The sequence below is a fragment of the Anser anser genome (genome assembly GCF_964211835.1).
Source record: "Anser anser genome assembly, chromosome: 1".
In the NCBI taxonomy this organism is placed as follows: domain Eukaryota; kingdom Metazoa; phylum Chordata; class Aves; order Anseriformes; family Anatidae; genus Anser; species Anser anser.
In genome coordinates, this window is record NC_139720.1 from 109,721,438 (window position 1) to 109,742,207 (window position 20,770).

The following is a 20,770-nucleotide window of genomic DNA, read 5'->3' on the forward strand; positions in this document are numbered from 1 at the left end:
TGTGTGTTTTGGTTCTGTTTTGGTTTTGGTTTTCCCCCTTTTGATTTATCATGGTTCTTTTTGAGAAGACTCTGATTATTTCATAGATATTTGGGTCTCAGCTTCTTGTAAAGGCATGCATACTTCACAGAATCACACAGAATCATCTAGTTGGAAGAGACCTCCAAGATCACTGAGTCCAACCTCTGACCTTACACTAACAAGTCCTCTACTAAACCATATCACTAAGCTCTACACCTAAACTTGATTTGCATCTTGTTCCCAAACCCATTTTTGATTTACATAAAAAGTCAAGATACACATAACAGCTAGGAAAAGGTATCAAGCATGTCATAAAGCAGTGGTGACATTTTTTCAAGACCCAGGTGCAAGTCTACAGAGCTCTAACTTCAGTATGGAATTTGCCTTTGTAAGTTCTGCAGAGGCTCCGCTTGTGGCAATATGTATGAGGTGAATTCAAAACCAGTTGCATCCAGTCCAGATGTTTTCTTACTCAAGGTGATTATTGAGTTAAAGTTCAAACTTCTAAAGACTGGAAATAAAGTATAATAGGAGGGCATAAATTTAAGTACCATATTAAAAATTCATACAGAAAAACTGTTTTGCAAATAAGAGCCTAACATCCTCAGTCTGAGAGAACTGCACATAACTCATCAAGTTTCGTTGGACTCTAGGGAATAAGAGATCCTTATAAAGGTCAATGGCATAATTTTGCCCTAAATAAAAGGATCTTTGATACAATGAAGTGAACATATAGATAATGGGAACACCATGATTCTTCCACAGCTAAAATTAACAGGAATAGCTGAGATGGTACAGCTATCTTCTGATATTAATTATATGTTGCATTTAGAAATGATAGACTATTAGCAAATTCTATGGAGCCATTATGTTATCATCACTCAAATTATACCTGACTGTTACTATGGGATCATTATTTGATTGGTTAGATGGTTTACTTTGTTCTAAAGATACTGTTCAGAATTAAAAAGCCTCTTTGGTTACTTTGAAGCACAAATGTAAATGGCTTTTAATAATAATCAGTGTTCCTCCAAAATTATTTTGATGACAGTAAGGTAATAGAACCAGGCTATTTCATCAGTCTTTCTTCCACATCTGAGTCCATAACATGGATTAATTAGCATGTATGGAAACCTACAAAAACATCTTTTCAAAAAGTAACACATATGCTACTGGTCCACACATAATATTTTATCTTGTGAAAGAATGAAAAATAGTATAGAAACACCCTTATTTTCATCAAAATTCAACACCTATAGTTTTTCTTCAAATCACTTAAAAACAATTTAAAATTTTAAAAAATAAAATAAAATAAAACAGGATCTTCTGTTTTATGACAACAGACTGATTAAAAATGTCAGCTTCACCACCTGAAAAAAAAGATGGAAGAGAACTGAGGATATGGTACAATGGGGGAAGATCACTTTCTCATCTGGCTGCCTGTTCTGCAAAAGTGGTCTAGAGATTGCTTTTTTTCTAGATGAGGAGAGCCACAACGGGACCCTTTTTATAGTACAGATGTATTTCATTACTGGACTGTTAAGATTCTGGTCTGAGCTGCCAGATTTGTTCCCAGACAACTTCACATTGATTTTTCATCGTCATTAAGACTGATAAGCACTCTTTGCCTAAGTACAAAAAGGTGATGGACGAAGTACTATGATTCAGTTCCCAGATTTTAGAAAGATTATTTTTGAGCACATTATGAAAATTTGAGACAACAGTTTTACAATATTAAAACTTCCAGAGTGTGGGCAGAATGTAGCACAGTATCAGAAATGCCCTCTGTGAACCTCTGCCTCACTCCTTTCTCCTTCTAAAAAGATAGGATTGAGTAATTCCAGCAATTTTGTTTGAAAATTCAGCTGCTGTGAAAGTCCCATGTACTAATGCTGTATGGCAGAGTCAGGAAATAATTGCCTGAAATATACAGCCTCTGTGCTTATAAATTAATTCAAGATTTTCTGCATATTATGTACTTTAATAATTACACAGAAAAAGAGGATTCCACATTATATCTAGTCTTCTGAAGTGATATCGAATAGCTTCTGTCACACCTCCAAAATAGGGTATTATACTTCAAAGTCACTACAGTGTGTCATGTGTGAGATAGACATAGACTCTTGTCTAGGCAAAAATCATAAAAGTATAATCCATGGTACAACAAGTCCACTAGTACAACAAGCATGCAATTTTTATTAAACAATATAATCATATTGCTATCATAATGATCACCATAAGCAGAACTAATTTACAAGTGGTGATTTAAAAAAAAAAAAACTCACGGTGATTAAGTGTCACCTACAGAATTAAGGCTGTCATTTCTCACCTCACCCTAGAAATCCACCACATCTAGTTAAAGCACCTGGCAAACTAGAATCTCTTTCATTTGCTTCATCTGGCACGTTCATTACAGTATTATACAGATTCTGATCTTTTCCTATTTCATTACTGAATGCTCCCCTGTGTTTTATATGCATCACACACTATAAATCAACTGGGGTAAATGTACATAAAGACTGGGTGCATCCAAGTTTTCTTCTCTCCCCCCAGGCACTCAGCAGCTTACTCCTTGATGAAGCATAGCAGAACATCTGTGGTGGCCTTCGCCTAGATTTACTTTGCCAGATTTTCATTAAAACAGTGACTCAATAAAAATGTTGCTTATCCTAATAAAGCTCTTTCGAGCTTTGCAAATTTGCATTTAATACTCTTTAATGTCATTACAGCATTAATAATCTGTGCCTAAAGAGCAATAAAACTTTACATTTTCTGGTTTATGAAAGAAGCTTCATAAACCCATGATTTTCTTGCAACTCAGCTTTAATACACCATAAATAGAGACGCAAGCAGGAAAGCTCTACGACACTGCTGATTTGTATAAATTTATGGCTTAGTCCTCTGTTAGGTATTTTTTGTTTCAGAGATTGTATATAAAAAATAATAAAACTGAGTTGTGGATAAGCATATCAGGAATAAATGGGACCAAGCTTTAGAAAATGAGCTAGCTTTTATTACACGAAGGATTTCTGCTCCCCTTGGCAGTCTAACTTTTTTTTTTGCCTTGGTGAAAAAATAAATAAATAAACAATGCCTGGAAACAAACCAAAAGAAAGCCTCAACTGAATTCTCCACTAATATAATACATGTACTGCATTCTCTTCAAATACTGTCTTAGAAAATGCCTGTCATTTTAGGCTACCTATGGGTTTAAAGGAGGTAACACCATTCTGAAACACCAGTAACACCATTCTGAAACAAGAGGATCATTACTAGAATTGCAGTAATGTCAGTTTAAAGTCAGTGTATGTGGAAACAGCCATGGAACTGAGATCCCATTTAGTCCTTCAGAGCAATCAAACTCCTGACGGATTAAACAAGCTGGTTCTAAGCAACATCAAGTTTTGACCTAGCCATAAAGATCAAAGTTCAAACTCTGCTTGTGTCAGTAGTCAAACTGATTGGAATATCTGGACAATGAAACTGAAGCTGACAGATCAATACTATGAACCAGTGAAAAAGCAGAAAATGCAATAGCAGTACATTTTTAACAGACATTGTGCCTTTATTATGAATTTATGAGATTCATTTGCATAAGAAGTCATGCAAATATATGAAAATACTAGCAAATACTGGTTGAAGTCTAATTATTTTATGAAATCATTCTTCCCCAAAGCATTTAGGAAAATAATTTTTCACTTTTTTTTTTTTTGATTCATCCCTCACAACCTTACAAAAGGGAAATAAAGATCAGTTGGTATTGCTACTGTGGTAAACACATACAATACAACCCTGATCCTTCAGTGAACTCAAAGTAAAAGAAACAAGAACCAAACTCCAGATGCACACGTTACAGGATTTTCGAGTTAGTGCTTACTAATGATATGGAACCCCATCTGTTCTGCTAAAGAGTATAGGCAAAACTTTATAGATGCTTCAGGGTAACTACTGTTATTCAAAACTGGTGCTTCTGAAAATATTATTTCTTGACCACTCAGCTTGAGACTTCTTAAAAAAGGAGCAATTTTGAAGAAGTGCTGCATGTATTCCTTCTATAAAATACATATACTCAAAATACCTAAAAATATTTTGAATTCTACTTCCAAGATAAGCAGCCATTTCTAATAGTGTTGACCTAACACTTCATAAATATACGCATGATTTTTCAGGCATTCAGATGAAAGTAATTGACTTATTTATGATTACTTAGTAACAGAAATTTATGATCAACATCAGTAAATGTACTGGAAATAGAACTGGTCTTTCTGTGATCATTTAATTGTTTAATTGGAACCATCAAACTCCATTTTCTTTTCACCTTTCATCCACAAGATGTCCATGGTTTGGGAATGGGTCCATTTACCTTCTCTTTACTCAGTTCTCAATTTCTAAACGATCTTCCTACAGTCAGTTTTGTACACTGTTTCTTTTAATAAACTCAGTTATACAGGAAGATTACAAAGGATCTCAAAGTAGGTGGGGAAATAGGTGCATTGAAGTTTCATGAAGAAAGTAAGAGAGTAATGAGGTGGGCTAAAAAGAATCTTTCCTACCCACCTTCCTTGCTTCCCTCAGTCTGGCTGAGGTTTTATAGAGGGAAATTAAGGTGACCACTAGTTTAGGACTGCAAGATTAGCTTTTCAGAATAGAGGGACCAAGAAAGGCTCTATGGAAACAAGCTCTGCAATATTGGTTGCACAACCATTTGTAAAACTCATATGAAATTGTCAATGGACAATATGTTAAGAAAAATCTGTTACAGTCTTGGCAACAAAGCAGGCTTCTTTTTGTTCTGTTAGACTAAAATAGGAAGCTTAATTAATTTACAGCCTGAATTTACATTTGGTGTGTGGTGACACGTCATCCCAGCTGGCATAATTTGGTACACATTTTTGAACATGGAAGCACATCATATTTGAAAACCATCAAGTCCCACAGTAGTGAATTCACCTTACTTTCTGATCTGAGCAGTGATGTGTTGCAGTTAATATTCATCAGTTTGTCACTTTATCTTTCAACATGATCACACCTGAAATATCAAGGTCAACATGGACTGTGGAAAAGCATCAGCAAGAAAACCTTCACAGTAGCAGCAATATATCCCTGACCTCAGCTCATTTAGTACCGGACGCTGAAGAACTCCATTTAAATGCTTCTCCATTTAAAATACAAGCATCTTGTAGACTTACATATTACTTGAGTAAATGTCCATTTCTTTTTCCTCCCCTCAGGGCTTTCTACCAGTACGTCACAATTCTCTATCCTGTAGAGTCTGGGTCAAACACAAAATAGACAAGAAGCTTGACTTCACCATCCCTATCTTTCTTTCTTTAAAAAAATTACCATCCAGATTACTATGGACAAATTAAAAGTGAAGATATTACAGGATGCTAAAACATTAAGAGTCAAACTTCACAGGAAATGCAATTGAGTTTGATATCCCTGTTACATCATGCTTCTTCCATATCCTGAAAATATTCTGGGCTGAACTGATTAAGATCTTAAAGTTGTAGTTTGGAGGACAATTCTGTACTGAAGAAGCATTTAAGATTTTTGACATTTGTGTTCATTCTACGTAATAGTAAAAAAAAAAAAAAAAAAAAAAAAAAAGCTGCATTGGAATTATTCACAAAAATGAAATTTTGGTGAGTTTTCCATTTTCTGTCTGACTGAAAAATGAGTCTGTAATGCTAAAAGCACTGGACTGTACACCCTGACACTAGGCTGGCAAACACTGCTCTGCATATGGAAAAACATTGACAAAGGTAGACTTAATTCTAGCCAGAAACATAAATACCTAACTCAACAGATATTTTAGGTTATTACAAATTAAGAACTATTCTTGCTGAAAGAGAACTTAAAATGATTAGGAGTAATAACTCCTAACTGTTACTTCTGTGAAAGTTCATTTATTTATTAGTCATTGTGTAAGCAAAATGAAGAATCAAATTGGTGGGGAAATGACCAATTTTCTATGAAGTTTTTGTTCTGTTAGACTAAAATAAGAAGCTTAATTAATGTACAGTTAATCATAAAAAGCTAATTCATAAAAAGATATGTATGTAAAATCCAAGTGTCCTATATGTTACAAAATAGGGATAAGAGCTATAGCAGACTCTTCCAGTAGAATATAAGGATCTGTGATAGCAAAGCTACCAAACCCAGAACTCCTAAGGCTTTGTCTCGTGTTTGGGTCATTTCCATGCAAAACACACAAGGTCTGTCACTGGAGCTTTTCACATGATTGAGGACCATTAACCATTATTTTCTGGTACTTATTGTTGTAGTTGCCACGTACCAGTTTAGGTTTTTCTCCTTCACTCAGTACATTATTCTCATAGCAACATAATAACATTTGAACTTTCACCTGTCAAGTTTGCTTCCAAGAAACCAGTTCAAAAACAGTTTATGCTAAAAGAAGAAGGCAGTGTCATTCATATAAATCTAAATGTGGATAAAATTCATGCAGGAGTGTTAGTCTCTAGCCAGCTTTCAGGACAGAAACAGAAGAAAAAAAAAAAAACAGTTACTCATGTGATGAATTTCTGATTATTGTTTACTTTGTATATGGTAAGAAAGGTGATACCCAACATCTGCCTTTCCATTATCAAAAAATATCATTCCAGATGACAAAAAAATATATATACTACTTACACTATTCTTCTCAAAATTCAGACACAACACTCTGGGAAGGTGAAAGAAGAGCATCAGCCCTGTAAAGGGACACATCAGCCAATCATCAGGGTAAGGAAAGCTACACAAAAAAAAGCATCACAGCTTAAGACCAAATGACTGTGCAGACATACTAAAACACTTCAAACACAGGTCTACTCTGTTCTTTTGAAATTATGACCAGGCCTCTCTGCCTTGCAGGGCTAGTGAGGGCACTGTGGCCCAACCCCCTCCTCTAGTCCTCTGTGGATATTCTTTCCCTCCAGCCTATTTTAAACATAACATTTTTCACATTCATAGCATATCATGTTCACAATCTGAAAATAAATTTTAAAAAGACCAGATGAATCTTAAAGCAAACTTTTTTAGTTCTGTTATTTTTGAGGAAAGAAAGAAAGGTTATTACTGAAAGAAAAAACTGCTTGGTAGACAACTTTCCTAATGCAGTTTTAACATACACACACAATTTTACATGTTCTGTGGTAGGTCACAGAGTCATCACATGAATCTTCATAAATCTAATCCTAATTAATGCTGTGAGACTGCAAGGTAGATAGGGGTCTTTCATCAGAACTTATTGTAAAATGAGTTGCCATCTCTTTTCTTTTGGAAACAGAAGAAAATACAAAATAAAACCCTCTAATCTGTTGAAAGTAGGTTCTCAACAGTATGTATTGGAAAATGAACTCATTTTAGCTGATTAAATGTAGCTGAACAGATCATTTGCTTTTATTAGCAACAATAAACAAATGTTATAATTCTCAAAACATGTATAATATAAGGGGACATTATTCTTCTAGACATCAGGCCCTTCAGCTTAAAACCTCCTTCTCATACGTTGTGATAGTTAAAGCAAAAATAATGAAAGCATTGTTACCAGAAAGGAGATAGTTCCCTTGTGGTGTTTGCAGCTTTGAGTTGGAAGACATTTTATAGTGACAGTAAAAGATAAATATATTTGCCATTCAAGTGAAGCACTCAAAGAAACTAGTGATAGAGTGGCAGTTTTCATTTAAATAATACACAAGCATTGCTGTTACAATTGCTAGCTCATCTCAATTTAACATCCAGATTCCTGTTCATAAAAAGCCAGATAACTGAATATGTATTTGGATTCTAAGAATAAGCAGCAATACCACCCTTGGTTTCACCATTATATTCTCACTAGAGAAGAACACAGTATATTAAGATACTTTTCTACAAGATCCTTTGGAGCTCTGATTTTCTGCTGTTGAACTCTATTGCTCTTTTTTACTGTAAACAGCAACCAGGCTGTGTGTTAGACCTTGTTGAGCAACAAAACTTAACAGTGCTCAACCTTCGGCTGAAATGGCTTGAATACTTGTTTTTGTTAAGATAATTAAAGATACTTTTGTACTGTATATCCAAGAGACGCCTTGCAAGGAAGAAGTAAAATTTCCTGCAAAAGAGGTGAAACCTCTCTCTCACTTTCACACATCCACTCACATTCCATAAGATTTTACTTTTGCACCTTATTTTCTTATTAGTTTTACAAACAACCAGTGCTAAACAAAAACCTCTTTGTTTTGATATCCTCAAGCAGTTGTTAGTGTTTTAGTAATATGTTCACCGAAACAAGCTCACCAAGTCTGACAGTAAGACAGAAAAGGGAGTAAAACCAGATAACATGCTATGTTCTTATGTCTTATGCTAAAGAAACTCTATTGAATTTAATACACAATACAGATGTAAAAACTGGGGAACATACAAGAGAATTAGGTCCAGTAGTTTTAATTTAAAAGCACAAATAAACAGAAGTAAGACTCCACATTTGCTTTCAATATTTATCCAAGGATGAAAAGCTCTGTCTTGCAAAACATCACAGAAATTGGTTTTGAGGTCTACCTTTATCGGATTATACAAAATCTTTTTTTTCTAAGCTCTGCGGCAATGGTAATAATTTAACTCTGCACACTTTCTGGAAGGGGTATTTTCTGAAGGAAAGACTACTAACTAAGCCTAGCATGCAGAGAATGAGCTCTGTGCCTCAAGAAACTACTACCACCAGTGAGGAAAGAATACAGTTCTGAAATATTTATGAGAAAAGTTAAGCCAGAGGTGTTTCTCTTACATATTATTAGTTTAAGATGGAAACCCTTTCAATATTTATTGCAGAAACATCCAGCAAATCCCCATTTTTTATTCTTCAAAACACACTCTCTTTAACACAGAAATGGAAGTTGGTAAGCTCAGCAGGTCATTTCATCCATCGTATAATTGTAGCATTCAGAATTCCAGTCCTCACAACTGTCCTTCTCATAAAAGTAGACAATCCAGAAAGCGCATACTACCAAAATGCTTTAGGTCCGTTTGTTTTTTCTATATGCCAGAAATCACAAACTTAGACAGAATTGCACTGTTTCACCACAATTCAAACAGTATTTTTCATTATAGATATACTGCAGTCCAACACCCTATATTAAATAGCTCTCGCCATTATGGACTGTCTTCATTTAACCATCTCTTTATTTATTTTAAATGCACTGCATTAGCAGGATCCCAGATGTTTACATTCAACCAATAGCTACTAATCAGAACAGGATAATGCAAATTTTCATTGCCTATTTCTGTTCATAGTTCATCTGTGAAACAAAGCCAAGCTTATTTGAACTGTCATAGCCCTTTTTTCCCTGAAATAAGTTTGATATAAATGTCCGTTTCATCCCATAGACCTCAATCCTGCAATTCAGTATTAGTGAGCATGCTATGAACATAAGCATCTAAAGTCAGTGGGACTCGGGGGTTTTATTAGCCCACACAAGTACCCTGATTGCAGGACCAAGCCTGGAGGTTGCAAGCTACTAATCAGAGATAGCAGCCTGATTTCATTTCTGCATTTCACTACATCTGAACATTTTGACTCATGGGTCAATTGTTTCTGCTTCCTAAATGACTTCAAGGAATGACCAAGTATCCATGCAGGTGGTTTCTGCATTAGCACTCACATGAACCTGCAAGGAGGCTTGAGAGATTTTTATGTCTCACATTTTCATTCACATCTTCTCACGTCTCACATTTACATCTTCAGGGACTGAATTCATCTGAATGAATTTATATTCATTTGTGGAAGTGAATATAAAATAAGGGTGAATATCACTGAACACAGTTCAGCACTTAACTGATTGAATATTTGTGAATAGTTTTTAAAAAGTACTTTTTACTACCCCTTCTGCATGAAAATGCAGTATTCGTAGAGAGACTTTCATAACAGTGAATTACATTCTCTCTAGAGGTCACATTAGAATGAAATACAGGTGGTACACTCCTCACCTTCTCTCTGGTTCATTCCAATATGTTCGTTTATTCTAACAAAATAGCATATAATAAAGAAAAATATGTTTAACACCTAAACTTTCAGAAATTACCTTTCAGAATTAATATCCTCTTAGTTAAAGGTAGCATTTCATACCTCTTGAAGGTACCAGTTCAGCCTGTCTGCAGATTTGCTGACAGCAACTCATATTTTGAAGCAAGCTTTTGTCTACAGACTGGTTATTTCTCTCTGACTCCTTTTTTTAATAAAAGCTTGTGCTCTACAAAACCTTTAAGGTTAGTAGTAATATGCCCATACAACATACTGCTCCACTCACAGTTTTGTTGGCAACACTATATAAATCTGAAGTCATGGTAGTCATGTTTTTTCAGGAAAGAAAAAAGAAAGGAATATTATTAGAATAAAACAATTTATGGCAGTTACTAAACTGTAGAAAGATTTTCTACAATTTTCATCCACACAATGTTAAAAAGATGTGAAAATATTTTGGAAAATTTATCGACTTGGCTCATCATATATCAATTGTCTCTGGAGAAAATCTTCAATGAAGATGAAGATGAATAGTATAGTGGGTTTTGCGTTTTCAAAGAAAAGTATTGCTTACTAATAAAAGTAGACAGGTAAAAGTTGACACACACTGGTGTGGCACCAATCAATACAACTGCAATAAAATAGATATTTGTTTCATCATAATACAAAATTAACAGGAGCACTGTATCTGTGGCATATTAAAATATTGCAATTTGACTAACAAAGCAGGGATATTTCTAGAAAAATGCAGCATTATGGAAGCCATAGTGTTATTTTGAAGTGAAGCATACAGTGTTTGAAATACAGCTTTTTTTTTTTTTTGCCTTTTTTTTTTTTTATGTCAAAGTTTATACAGTTTCTACTAGTGCAATTGCCAGAGGTTCATTTCCAGCTTCAAATATTTAACCAGAAGGTTTTAAAGCTGGGAACTTCAGCCAAATAAGTTATTTTTTTCATCCTTCTTTCCCCACATAAGAATTTCCTGAAGAACTATTGTTCTGTTGTGATGGCATATTTTACAGTTTTGTTAGGTGTTCACAGTGTCTGCCTACCACACTTGTGAATGTAGAGACTATCATCTCAAAAACCTCAGAGCATTGCTCCCTCTGAGTTCAGATTTAATCAAGGATAACTTCTGTTCTTCTACTTCTTCCTCTGGTAATGGATGTAATGCAGCTAACATATGATGATATTAATCAATATTTTAGTCACAAGAATCAAAAAATACATGTGTTTTTTCTTCTTCCAATCAGTGTTCTTGGCTAAAAAGAGCCCTCTCAACAACTGCAATGTGAAGTTCAGTAAATCTTATGGAGATAACCTGAGCCAGAAGGCTACACATTATATAAATCCATATTAACTCATTTCCAAGAGATAAATCACAGCTGTTTAGAAATTACTCGTAATTTATGAAATATACAGGAGAATACAAGCTTTTCTTATATCTGAATACTAATTCTATTTCTTCTTTCCTAAACACACACTTTTGTTGATTTTCCTAAGTTACACTTTCAGATTTCTATTCTCTTTCGAATATTGCTACCACAAATGTAAGTAAAATGAGTATTAAGAAAAACTGCATTTAGTTAGGTAATGCACAAACATTTTACCACAAGTACAGGTGATGTTACTTTTTCTATCATTCTCTATTCTGAGAATTCTCTTTCTTAATTAAAACGTTTTTTTGTATATTTTTAATTTCACGATATCCTACTGATATAGAGGCAGTTATATATATATATATATAGTATATAGAATGATTCTGTATATATTCTAGATTAGTTCTAAGACAAGCAGAGGTGAAAAAGATGCTTATTTCAATCACCATAATGTCGCACAACACAGAATGAGGTTTCATATGTTATCTTTAGAGGCAATCATTCTTGCCTAGGGGGAAAAAAAAAAAAAAAAAGCGCCAGATAAAAATGAGAAGCCATACCCATGGACTGCTGGGTTCTCTAGTCTCATTCACTTTCTCTGTAAAGGCACAAATTACACCTATCTGGACCAAAGAGAAGAGATGGACTCTGGAGCATTGATAGAAAGCCACATCTGGTAAAGTATCTCCTGAATGATCTTCTAGGAGCTACCCGAAATGAACCCTGCATAGACCATTATTTGTCTACAAGGCATTTTCCTGCAAAACAAGAAAATCCAGGTGCAAAAATCCCCAAGAAATCATGAAATACCTGTATTTAGTTTGCTTGTTCAAGTGCTGACAACATTATTGACATTGATGCAAGCCAGCCACACTGAACATGCACCATTTGCATTCTGTGTAATGCCCAGCACTGGAGGAAAAGCTGTGAATGTAGCAGTTTGTACCAGTGGCAACACTACAGAAAGGCAGTCAGGTGAAACTCAATAATAATTTTTTACAATGACAATTTTGTATGTGTGAGTAATATTCTAACCAGAAACATTAAATATTTGTAACTGGTGAGTGGAACTGAAATATGGTTAGGTCACAGCAACATACAGCACCTTGTCCTCTGAAAGCTAGATGCTCTTAAAAGTAACTATCCAAATAATGCAGCGTTAAAATTACTAATCATTTCAGAAGTGTATTAAAGTTCTGATTTACCAACAAGTCTCTGAAACTCAAATCCTATTGACTTTTAAGCCTTATTACTCTGATGTTTTTAATATAACAAATTACTGTTGTCAACACTCTAGCAATGAAATAGGCCCATACAAGAATCAAGCAAGTGATTCCATTAATTGCTAGCTCTACACTTTTTGCATTTCTCTAATTTTATGCTCTTTATGCACTAAGCTTTCTGTCTCCCTGCCTGTAAGCTCAGAACACGGTCAGGGTCATTTGCCCTAAAACCTACTGAAAGAAAACAGATGTTTCAACTGTATGTAACTCCAGGCATGACTGGCCAGACTGATACAGCCAAAGAATACATCACAGCTCAGATCCCTGCCTTCCCCTCATAAAGAACACAAATTTGGGTCTCTCATCTATTCAGCTACTCATTTTCATCAAGAAGGTAGAAAAGTAATTATCTATGATACCTTCCCCACCCCCTTTCAAACTGGCCAATAGATTCAGAAGCTATTGAGGGGGAGAGAAAGCAGACATGAAGATAGCAATTTAGTATGCCTCATTTCCTTCACTGCCAAGAAAAACAGAAGATAAACAAGATAACAGAATGTGTATAAAGATTCCCAAACCTGATCTTGCAAGCATACGATTGGCATCTTTTCACTAAATTGGAACTAGTAACATGAAGAAAGTGACATACCTGAAGGACTGAAAGGAATGGATGCATCCAGCATTTTAGGATATATTGCCATTAGAGAAATGGCATTGGCTTAAACTCTTCAACCATATATCCCATGAGCTAAGAAAAAAAAGCATGACAGAAATACTAACATATAGAAACTACGTGAATTGCCAGAAATCCTGTTCCTGCAATCCTAAATAAACTACTGCTAATGCAACATTTTTGTATCCCAGTGAAAACATGACTGTAGAAACAGTGACCATCCCCCATGAATTTCTATTCTCAAATGGTTATTTTATATATACTTTATTTTAACACAAAATTTCCGTCTACATCAAGTTATATCAATTACCTAATGCTTTAAAATCTGGTTACCAATAATAATGAAATGAGTATATTCTATAGAAACATTTGATGGCCTGAAATCTATTTTATTTCATTTGGAAGCTTTTTATATTAATGGTAACCAAGGTAATAGACCAAATTCTGAGTGTCCAAGCTGTTACAGTCTGAACTTGTCCTTGAAGGAATGAGTTACTTAAGTTTGAACAACACATATAACATATACTATTGATGAAGACAGTAGCTACCTGTGATAATACCTTGTAATCTGTCTGTGCAACTTCAGAAACATTTATCAATGTGAAACTTCAGACAGACTCTTCAGTTCCTCTGTGTTAAAGTACAAATGCTATCTTCATAATATATATTTAAATGGTTGGCTTTATTTGACCCTTATGTGGGTCAGGTATAAGCTTAATATAATTAAGCTTATAATAAGATAAATAGCAATATAATCTCCTTAGACATTCATCACACAATACAAGAGACAATTCTAAAGAAGAAAGCAAAGATTAGTCACCCTTGCCTATCTGAAATGGAAAAAAAATAATGAAATAAAGAGAAAATGTGCATTAGAATACAAATCCAACATTAAGTATTTCCATTATTTCCATTAAGTATTAAGTATTTCTTTTTAAGAGTGCTGCTGGCCTCAGCTTTACATAAGAACCTGGGAGTGCATTACTTCCACGAGACATAAGACTCTCAAGCTTTCAAAAATCAGTAAAGATTGCTTTCTGCTGAACATGTCCAAAGGACTGGCATATTTGATTTATCATTGATTTATGACATTGTCAAGATCTAAACTTAAGCATGAAAACCGCATCAGTTCCAAACTCTGTTGAAGCTAGAAGAAATTTCCCTGCCTGCATATAAACCCCAAGTTTTTAACAGTTGACCAGGATACAGTAGAGTTCAGCTATACTCTGTGGGTAATTTCTCAAAAACTATATTACAAGCAAAAGACCTATCTGAGATGGCATAGGATCTTTTGAGAGAAAAGCAACAACAATTTGTAGTAACTTTTCAAAGGTTCTAGTTCCGTTACGGCAAGAAAAACATGCACAAATTCAAAACATTCTGGTCATAGTTCAACACTTCCCTTTAATCTTCCTGCCCTGCAAAAAGAACAACAACAAAAGAAAAAAAAAACTGTATAGGTAGATATCTACATAGTTTTATTTTTACTTTCCAGCTAGCTATTTTATTGATATTTTCACATCTGTCTCCCACCAAACAGGAGAGAGTTTCCTATCAAAAACAAACTGCAGTGGAAAGAAATGCCCACCTCTCTTTTTTTTTTTTTTTTTTAATCTTATAATGTACACAGGCAGCTGAAAGGTTGTATGTATATTTCCAAAAGTTTAAATTGCATAAGTTTTCCTCCATTGAATCTTTGAAACTTGTCAGATTCTGCTCCTCTGGTATGTTACAAACAAGCTGACTTAAAGGTTGTGAGAGGTCTGCATAATGTTGTATATTATCCAGAATAGCTACCCTTGTTCCACTGCACAGCTATCTCAAGACAAACTGAACCGAGACAGCACCAGAAGAGCTCTCCACTATCCTCTATAGCACCCTCAGAGCTGTGTTCAGAACCAGAACTCCAGGGCCTCCCAGGCCTGCCTTCTCCTGTCCATAGTTTACCTATAAAGATCATCTCTCATGTGTAAATCCATACTGAGTATGATACCAAAATGTTTCATTTGTTTGTTCAGAAATATTCAAATAGTTTGAGCTCCAGCAGTTCCATATGTTTTCAGGAACATCTTCAGTGGACCAAGGTAATTCGCTCCTGACTGCATTACATCCTGTCCCTCAGGGTCATTCTTTTGGAAACATGAAACAGGTTTTATGAATGATGTCAGCCAAGCATCATTTTATTTATGCATTGCAATATGAAGACAAGGTTGCCAGGGAAGGGACAGGAAAGGCAGTCTCTTGTCTTCATTAGATATTATTTTGTCACTAAGTAAAAATTGCTCTTTTTTCTCCTTGCATGCTCACATAGCCTTGCTGTGGCCAGCACTGCAGATAGATTGGGAAGGTATGATTTGTGTTGGCAAGCGGATGGCCAAGCTGACAGAAACTACAGTTAATGTGCGTAGCAGCTGCTGAAGGACAACATGGCATCTGCTGTGCGTATTAGGTCTGCACCGCACCATCTCCGTGACTGGTGGTGGCCTCCCAGGCTCAAAGCAGATGGTTGCTAAGCAGATTCAGGACATCCATCAACCCCTGGTCTTGGAGCACAGCCAGAAGCATCCGAACAGGAATCCTAGGTAGGCAAGCAGCCTTTCTATAACAGGTGTTAAGCAAGAGGCTTGCAGATACAGTAGTGGATTTCTCCTTTCCACCATGGGGGTGCAAATGTTTTACATCTTCTATTCCAATACTGGAATGAAAGACAAGGTGAGTTACAACAGATAGGCACTTTAAAAAACTGTTTTTGCATGTTTCAGCCTGTTTTTTCCATGTCCTAAGATCAGAGGAAAAGTAAACCGAGTTTTTCTCCTCTCTAAAAATCAGCACTGAGACTGACCTTTCCTTGGCTGATCTTGGAGCTGATGATAAAAAAGGAAGGGGGAGGGAAGGGCAGGTTCACTGTTACACCAACTCAGAGGGTCAGCTGCCTGTGATCCAGGGTCCAGCTCTGACAAAGCCCAGCTGTGAGACCTTGGCCCAAACTTCTAAATAAATTGTCTAAGCTGTGAGAAAATCTCTAAGTGGAGCCATGCAAGATAAGAAAGCTAAAATTGCAGAGGTAAGATTGCTGAGACGGGGATAAGTAGTATCTCAAGCATTCAAGGCGAAAGACATCAACATGAGAAGTATGCAATCCTAAAGGGAAAAACAGGGAACTGACAGCAGCTCAGTAACCTCGCGGATCATCATCTTGTCCCAGGGAGCAGAAGGCTAACCCTCCCCACCTGACTAACTGCCTGATCAGCAGGGACTCTTCAGGTGCCTAATCACGAGTAGTGAGCATATTAATGCTTAGCAGAGTAGCTCATTGGTTCAGACTATTTACTATATATTTTTTTTAAATAAATAAATAAATAAATAAAGTGTTTTAAGATGTATTTATCTTACTTGCAGAATCTATGCATGCAGTAAAAGTCATCCAGACTGGAAGTAAAATAACTACATAGAAAACTCTGTCCTTTATTTGTTTGCAAGTTTACCTGTATTTGTACTGTCTCTTCTTTGGTTGCAAAGGGCTGAGATCAGTCAGGAGCAGGTAATGGGTTGATAACTCAATATTCTGCATCAATGCCAGGTGATCAGATAAGATCTCTGTGACTGAGGATGTAACAGCAGCAAGTATAAGCTAAATAAACTGAGGTACAAAGTTCACAGATTAGGATTTAGGAAACAGTATGAACATATTAAGGAAAAAAGAAATTTAAAAAATAAAATAAAATAGAAAAGAATAGCCAGACAGGGAGAAATTCTTAACAATGGCTGCTACTGACAGACTATAGTCTCCACCTCTTACTCACCTATCAGAGTTCATTTAACTATCACTTTTTGTCCCAGCACATAATCACAATGGAGTACTACAGAGGTCTATCCTGGAACCTATCCTGTATAAAATCTTTATTAAATGGTCTGGAAGAGGCAATGGAGTACGCTTATATCAAATTTGCAGATGATGCCAAACTGGGGGGGTTGAAACATTTAAAGGAAGACTTCCATTCAAATCAAAAGGGCTTGGAGGAATTGGCCAACAAGAACTTCATGAAAGTAAACAAGGGCAAATGAGAAGTCCTTCATCTGGGCAGGAAAAAACCCTGGCAGTGGTACAGGCTGGGAACAGACTGAGTGTGGAGCAGCTGTGCAGAAAAGGCCCTGTAAAGCTGGACTGACAGCAAGCTGAACATGAGCCAGCAGCATGCCCTGGCTCCAAAGATTGTCAACTGCCATGAACCCTGTTGGGGCTGGAGCTCTTGCCCTGCAAGGAGAGCCTGAGGGGCCAGGACTTATTCAGCCTGGAGAAGACGCTGTTTCAGGGGGACCTAACAGTGGCCTATCCATACCTATAGGCAGGTCATTGAGATGGTGGAGCTGGGATCTTCACAACCGTGCATGGTAGGAGAACAAGAGGTAATGGGCCTAAGACTAAAGAAAGAGAGGTTCAGACTGGGTATAAGGAAAAACTTTTTCCTAAGAAGAATATGTTGCCCAGCAAGATTGTGCAATCTTCATATTTAGAGGGTTTTAAGACTCATCTGAAGATAGCCTGGAGCAGGCCCATCTGATCCTAGAGCTGGCCTGCTTTGACAGTAGGTTGAACTAGTGACCTCCTGAGGTCCCTTTCTACCTGAATGCCATTCTGTGCTGCTCTGCAGACTCTGGTCAGAGCAAATGGGCCCTCTGCTGACCTAGCTCTCCTAAGGAAATCCTTTTTCTCCTTTCCCCATCCTATCACCCCATTAGTTTGAACGAAACCATCAATGAGTTCAGTTTAAAGAAGGAAAAAAAAAATAAAAAAAAATAAAAAAGAATTGAGCTGGCTTTTGTTCAAAAACAGTTTAGGTCTGTAACACGAGGCCCTAATGCTTCTAGGTAATGTGTTAAAATATCAGCATTTAATTTTAAATAATCATTATGATTGTTTTTAACAAACTTACACTCTTTGAAAAATATTTGACATTATGATGAATTACTATATTTTTTGCAGGGAAGTAAAAGGGATTATTACAGACAACAATAAAGTTACAGAGCTTTATACACCTCCTAGAGAAATATCTACAAGCCAAGTATGGTAGAAGCAATGTCTATATTGCATAGGCAGACATCCTGCAGTCTACTTAACATACAGCATGAAAGTCATTTTGCATATTATCACATGGAATCACAATACCTCTGTTAATAGGATCTTTTGAAATCAGCTTCTGTATTTACTTTTATAACAGTTATTTCAACATATGATAAAGGCAATATACAAAGGAGTGCTGAACAGGGTGTTGCAGAAATTTTATATTTGGGTTAAGAGAAAACTGTGCTTCAAGAGGCTTGTTGGTAGGAGGAAAAGAGATTTATATCACTGACTTCAAGGTAATGGTTTCACTGATTTTTTTGCTCCTTGCTTATGTATGGTATATATGTTCAGTAGAAATAAGTTTTATGTTTGAATCTATCTCTGTAAGAGAGTATTTGGTTTTAAAAGGCTACTAAATCAATGTGTACACACACCCACACACAAGAGATACACACACACACTGTGTGAGGTTTCACTGTAATAACTTTTACATGTGTTGATAGTGATAGGACAAGGGGGAATGGTCTTAAACTAACACAGGGGAGATTTAGGTTAGATATTAGGAGGAAGTTTTTCACTCAAAGGGTGGTGAGGCACTGGAACAGGTTGCCCAGAGAGGTTGTGGATGCCCCATCCCTCGAAGTGTTCAAGGCCAGGCTGGATGTGGCTCTGGGCAGCCTGCTCTAGTAGTTGGGAACCCTGCCCAGAGCAGGGAGGTTGAACCTAGATGATCTTTAAGGTCCTTTTCAACCCAGGCCATTCTGTGATGACATAACCAGATAACTAAAATTTTTAATTCCACTAATGCTAAGTGTACTTGTCACACAACCACCTTAATAAGATTGCTTATCACCAAAGTGAGCACAAGAGTACACGATGATGACTGATAGATCATTTCCTGCTGCCCCTTCCAAGATCTTATGGTGCTGAAACTAAATCACCCTGCAGTATTTAAAGCTACAAATTTGAGTTTTGCTTGATTCTTTTTGTGTTCAAGACCAAGCTGAGCAGTAACCAAATGAAAGAAGGTGATTAACAAAACACATACGCTGCTTGTCTTTAAATCCTTGGAGCATTATATGATTAATGGATAGGTAGTACTGTAGCCTTCTACTAGCTTACAAAGCTGAAGTCAGTGCTACTGTGGGAAGAAGCAGAGGAAGAGCTCTATTTCTGCTACCATCCATTCTGTTGGAGAGCAGAACAGACTCATTCTTGGGTGTTTCATAGTTGTTATAGTCACCATTTAGGAACCAAAAAAACAAAAGCCTATGCATACATACCAACTAATGAACTGCTTTATACTAAATTAGGAACTACTAAAGAAAACTTGCAGTAGAGGTTTAACTAGACTCTTGGCAAACCTACATTTCGGTGCCCTAAAATTTTCTAGTAATCTAGAGTATTGCAAAAATTTCACCCACACAAATGCATACAGTTAGTGATCATACTTGGATGATTTTGTAATAAAAGAACAGCTAGCCTAAAGTATTGTCATGTGTATATAGAGTGGATGTATATGTATTGTGGTATATGTACATATATATATGTATATATAAATACATATTTCCAAATTGAAAATCAGAAGTTTTCTAGTTAAACAAAACCAGGAAACTTTAGGAGAAACCTTATTACAAAATCCTATCCATGCCCGTAGCTGTTAAAGATGAACAACATTTGCATAGTATTCGCACAAAACTCCAGACAGAGTATTTGTAATTCAGATTTGGCTTACAATGTATTCATTTACATTTTATAATGACTTTAGCAGGAAAAAAAAAATGAATGAAATAGTTTTTTTCCCCAGTTACCAGAACGTAAAAAAGATATATTCAATGCACTGGTAGTAAGAGCACAACTTCAATTTTGAACTTCACCATCAACAATAAGAAATAGCACCAGACAGATTAAGTACTTATTTTGCCCTGGGCACTTTATGAAACGTAGGCCCCCTGAGTACCACCCTCCTCTTAAAAATTGGCATCTGAAATTCTAATGAAATCTCAGCTGAATAAGGGACTGGTCCTCTTTTCTCTAAACACAGTAACTCCATATTCATCCCTTTGTGCATGGACCTAAAACCCCATTAAAGATAATGGGAGTTATATGCACACCTAAGGGGGAATGGCTCCATAAATATTCTTAAAGGGCATGTAGAGTGTAAAAGAAAAGCCTTCACCAGAAGATTCTTTTTTTTATGATGTAAAAATGTTGCAATTTGGGAATAAGTTTTAAACAGGAAGAAGGAGCAATGGGAGAAATTTCCCACCTGGCTTTAAATTACAATTGCAGGAAATCAGGATGCTTCTTTCAAAATCGGAGATAATAGCAAGTCAGGAGAGTAGTTATATTTCTCTGCTATTGAGAATAACTTAAGCAAACTTCTTCAAAGGCAGTGCTGCATACATAGAG

General features: G+C 36.0%; 1 long non-coding RNA gene across 1 annotated transcript in view; it reads right to left on the reverse strand.

The window, feature by feature from the left end:
- LOC310901646 overlaps window positions 1-20,770 on the reverse strand; it is a 40,023-nt gene that overhangs the window by 5,284 nt on the left and 13,969 nt on the right. Inside the window, exons 4-7 of the long non-coding RNA XR_014585973.1 lie at window positions 16,779-16,933; window positions 13,270-15,988; window positions 6,676-6,775; window positions 5,211-5,293 (exon numbers count right to left, since the gene is read on the reverse strand). This is a non-coding gene — a long non-coding RNA (uncharacterized lncRNA). The remainder of the gene's footprint in view (window positions 1-5,210; window positions 5,294-6,675; window positions 6,776-13,269; window positions 15,989-16,778; window positions 16,934-20,770) is intronic.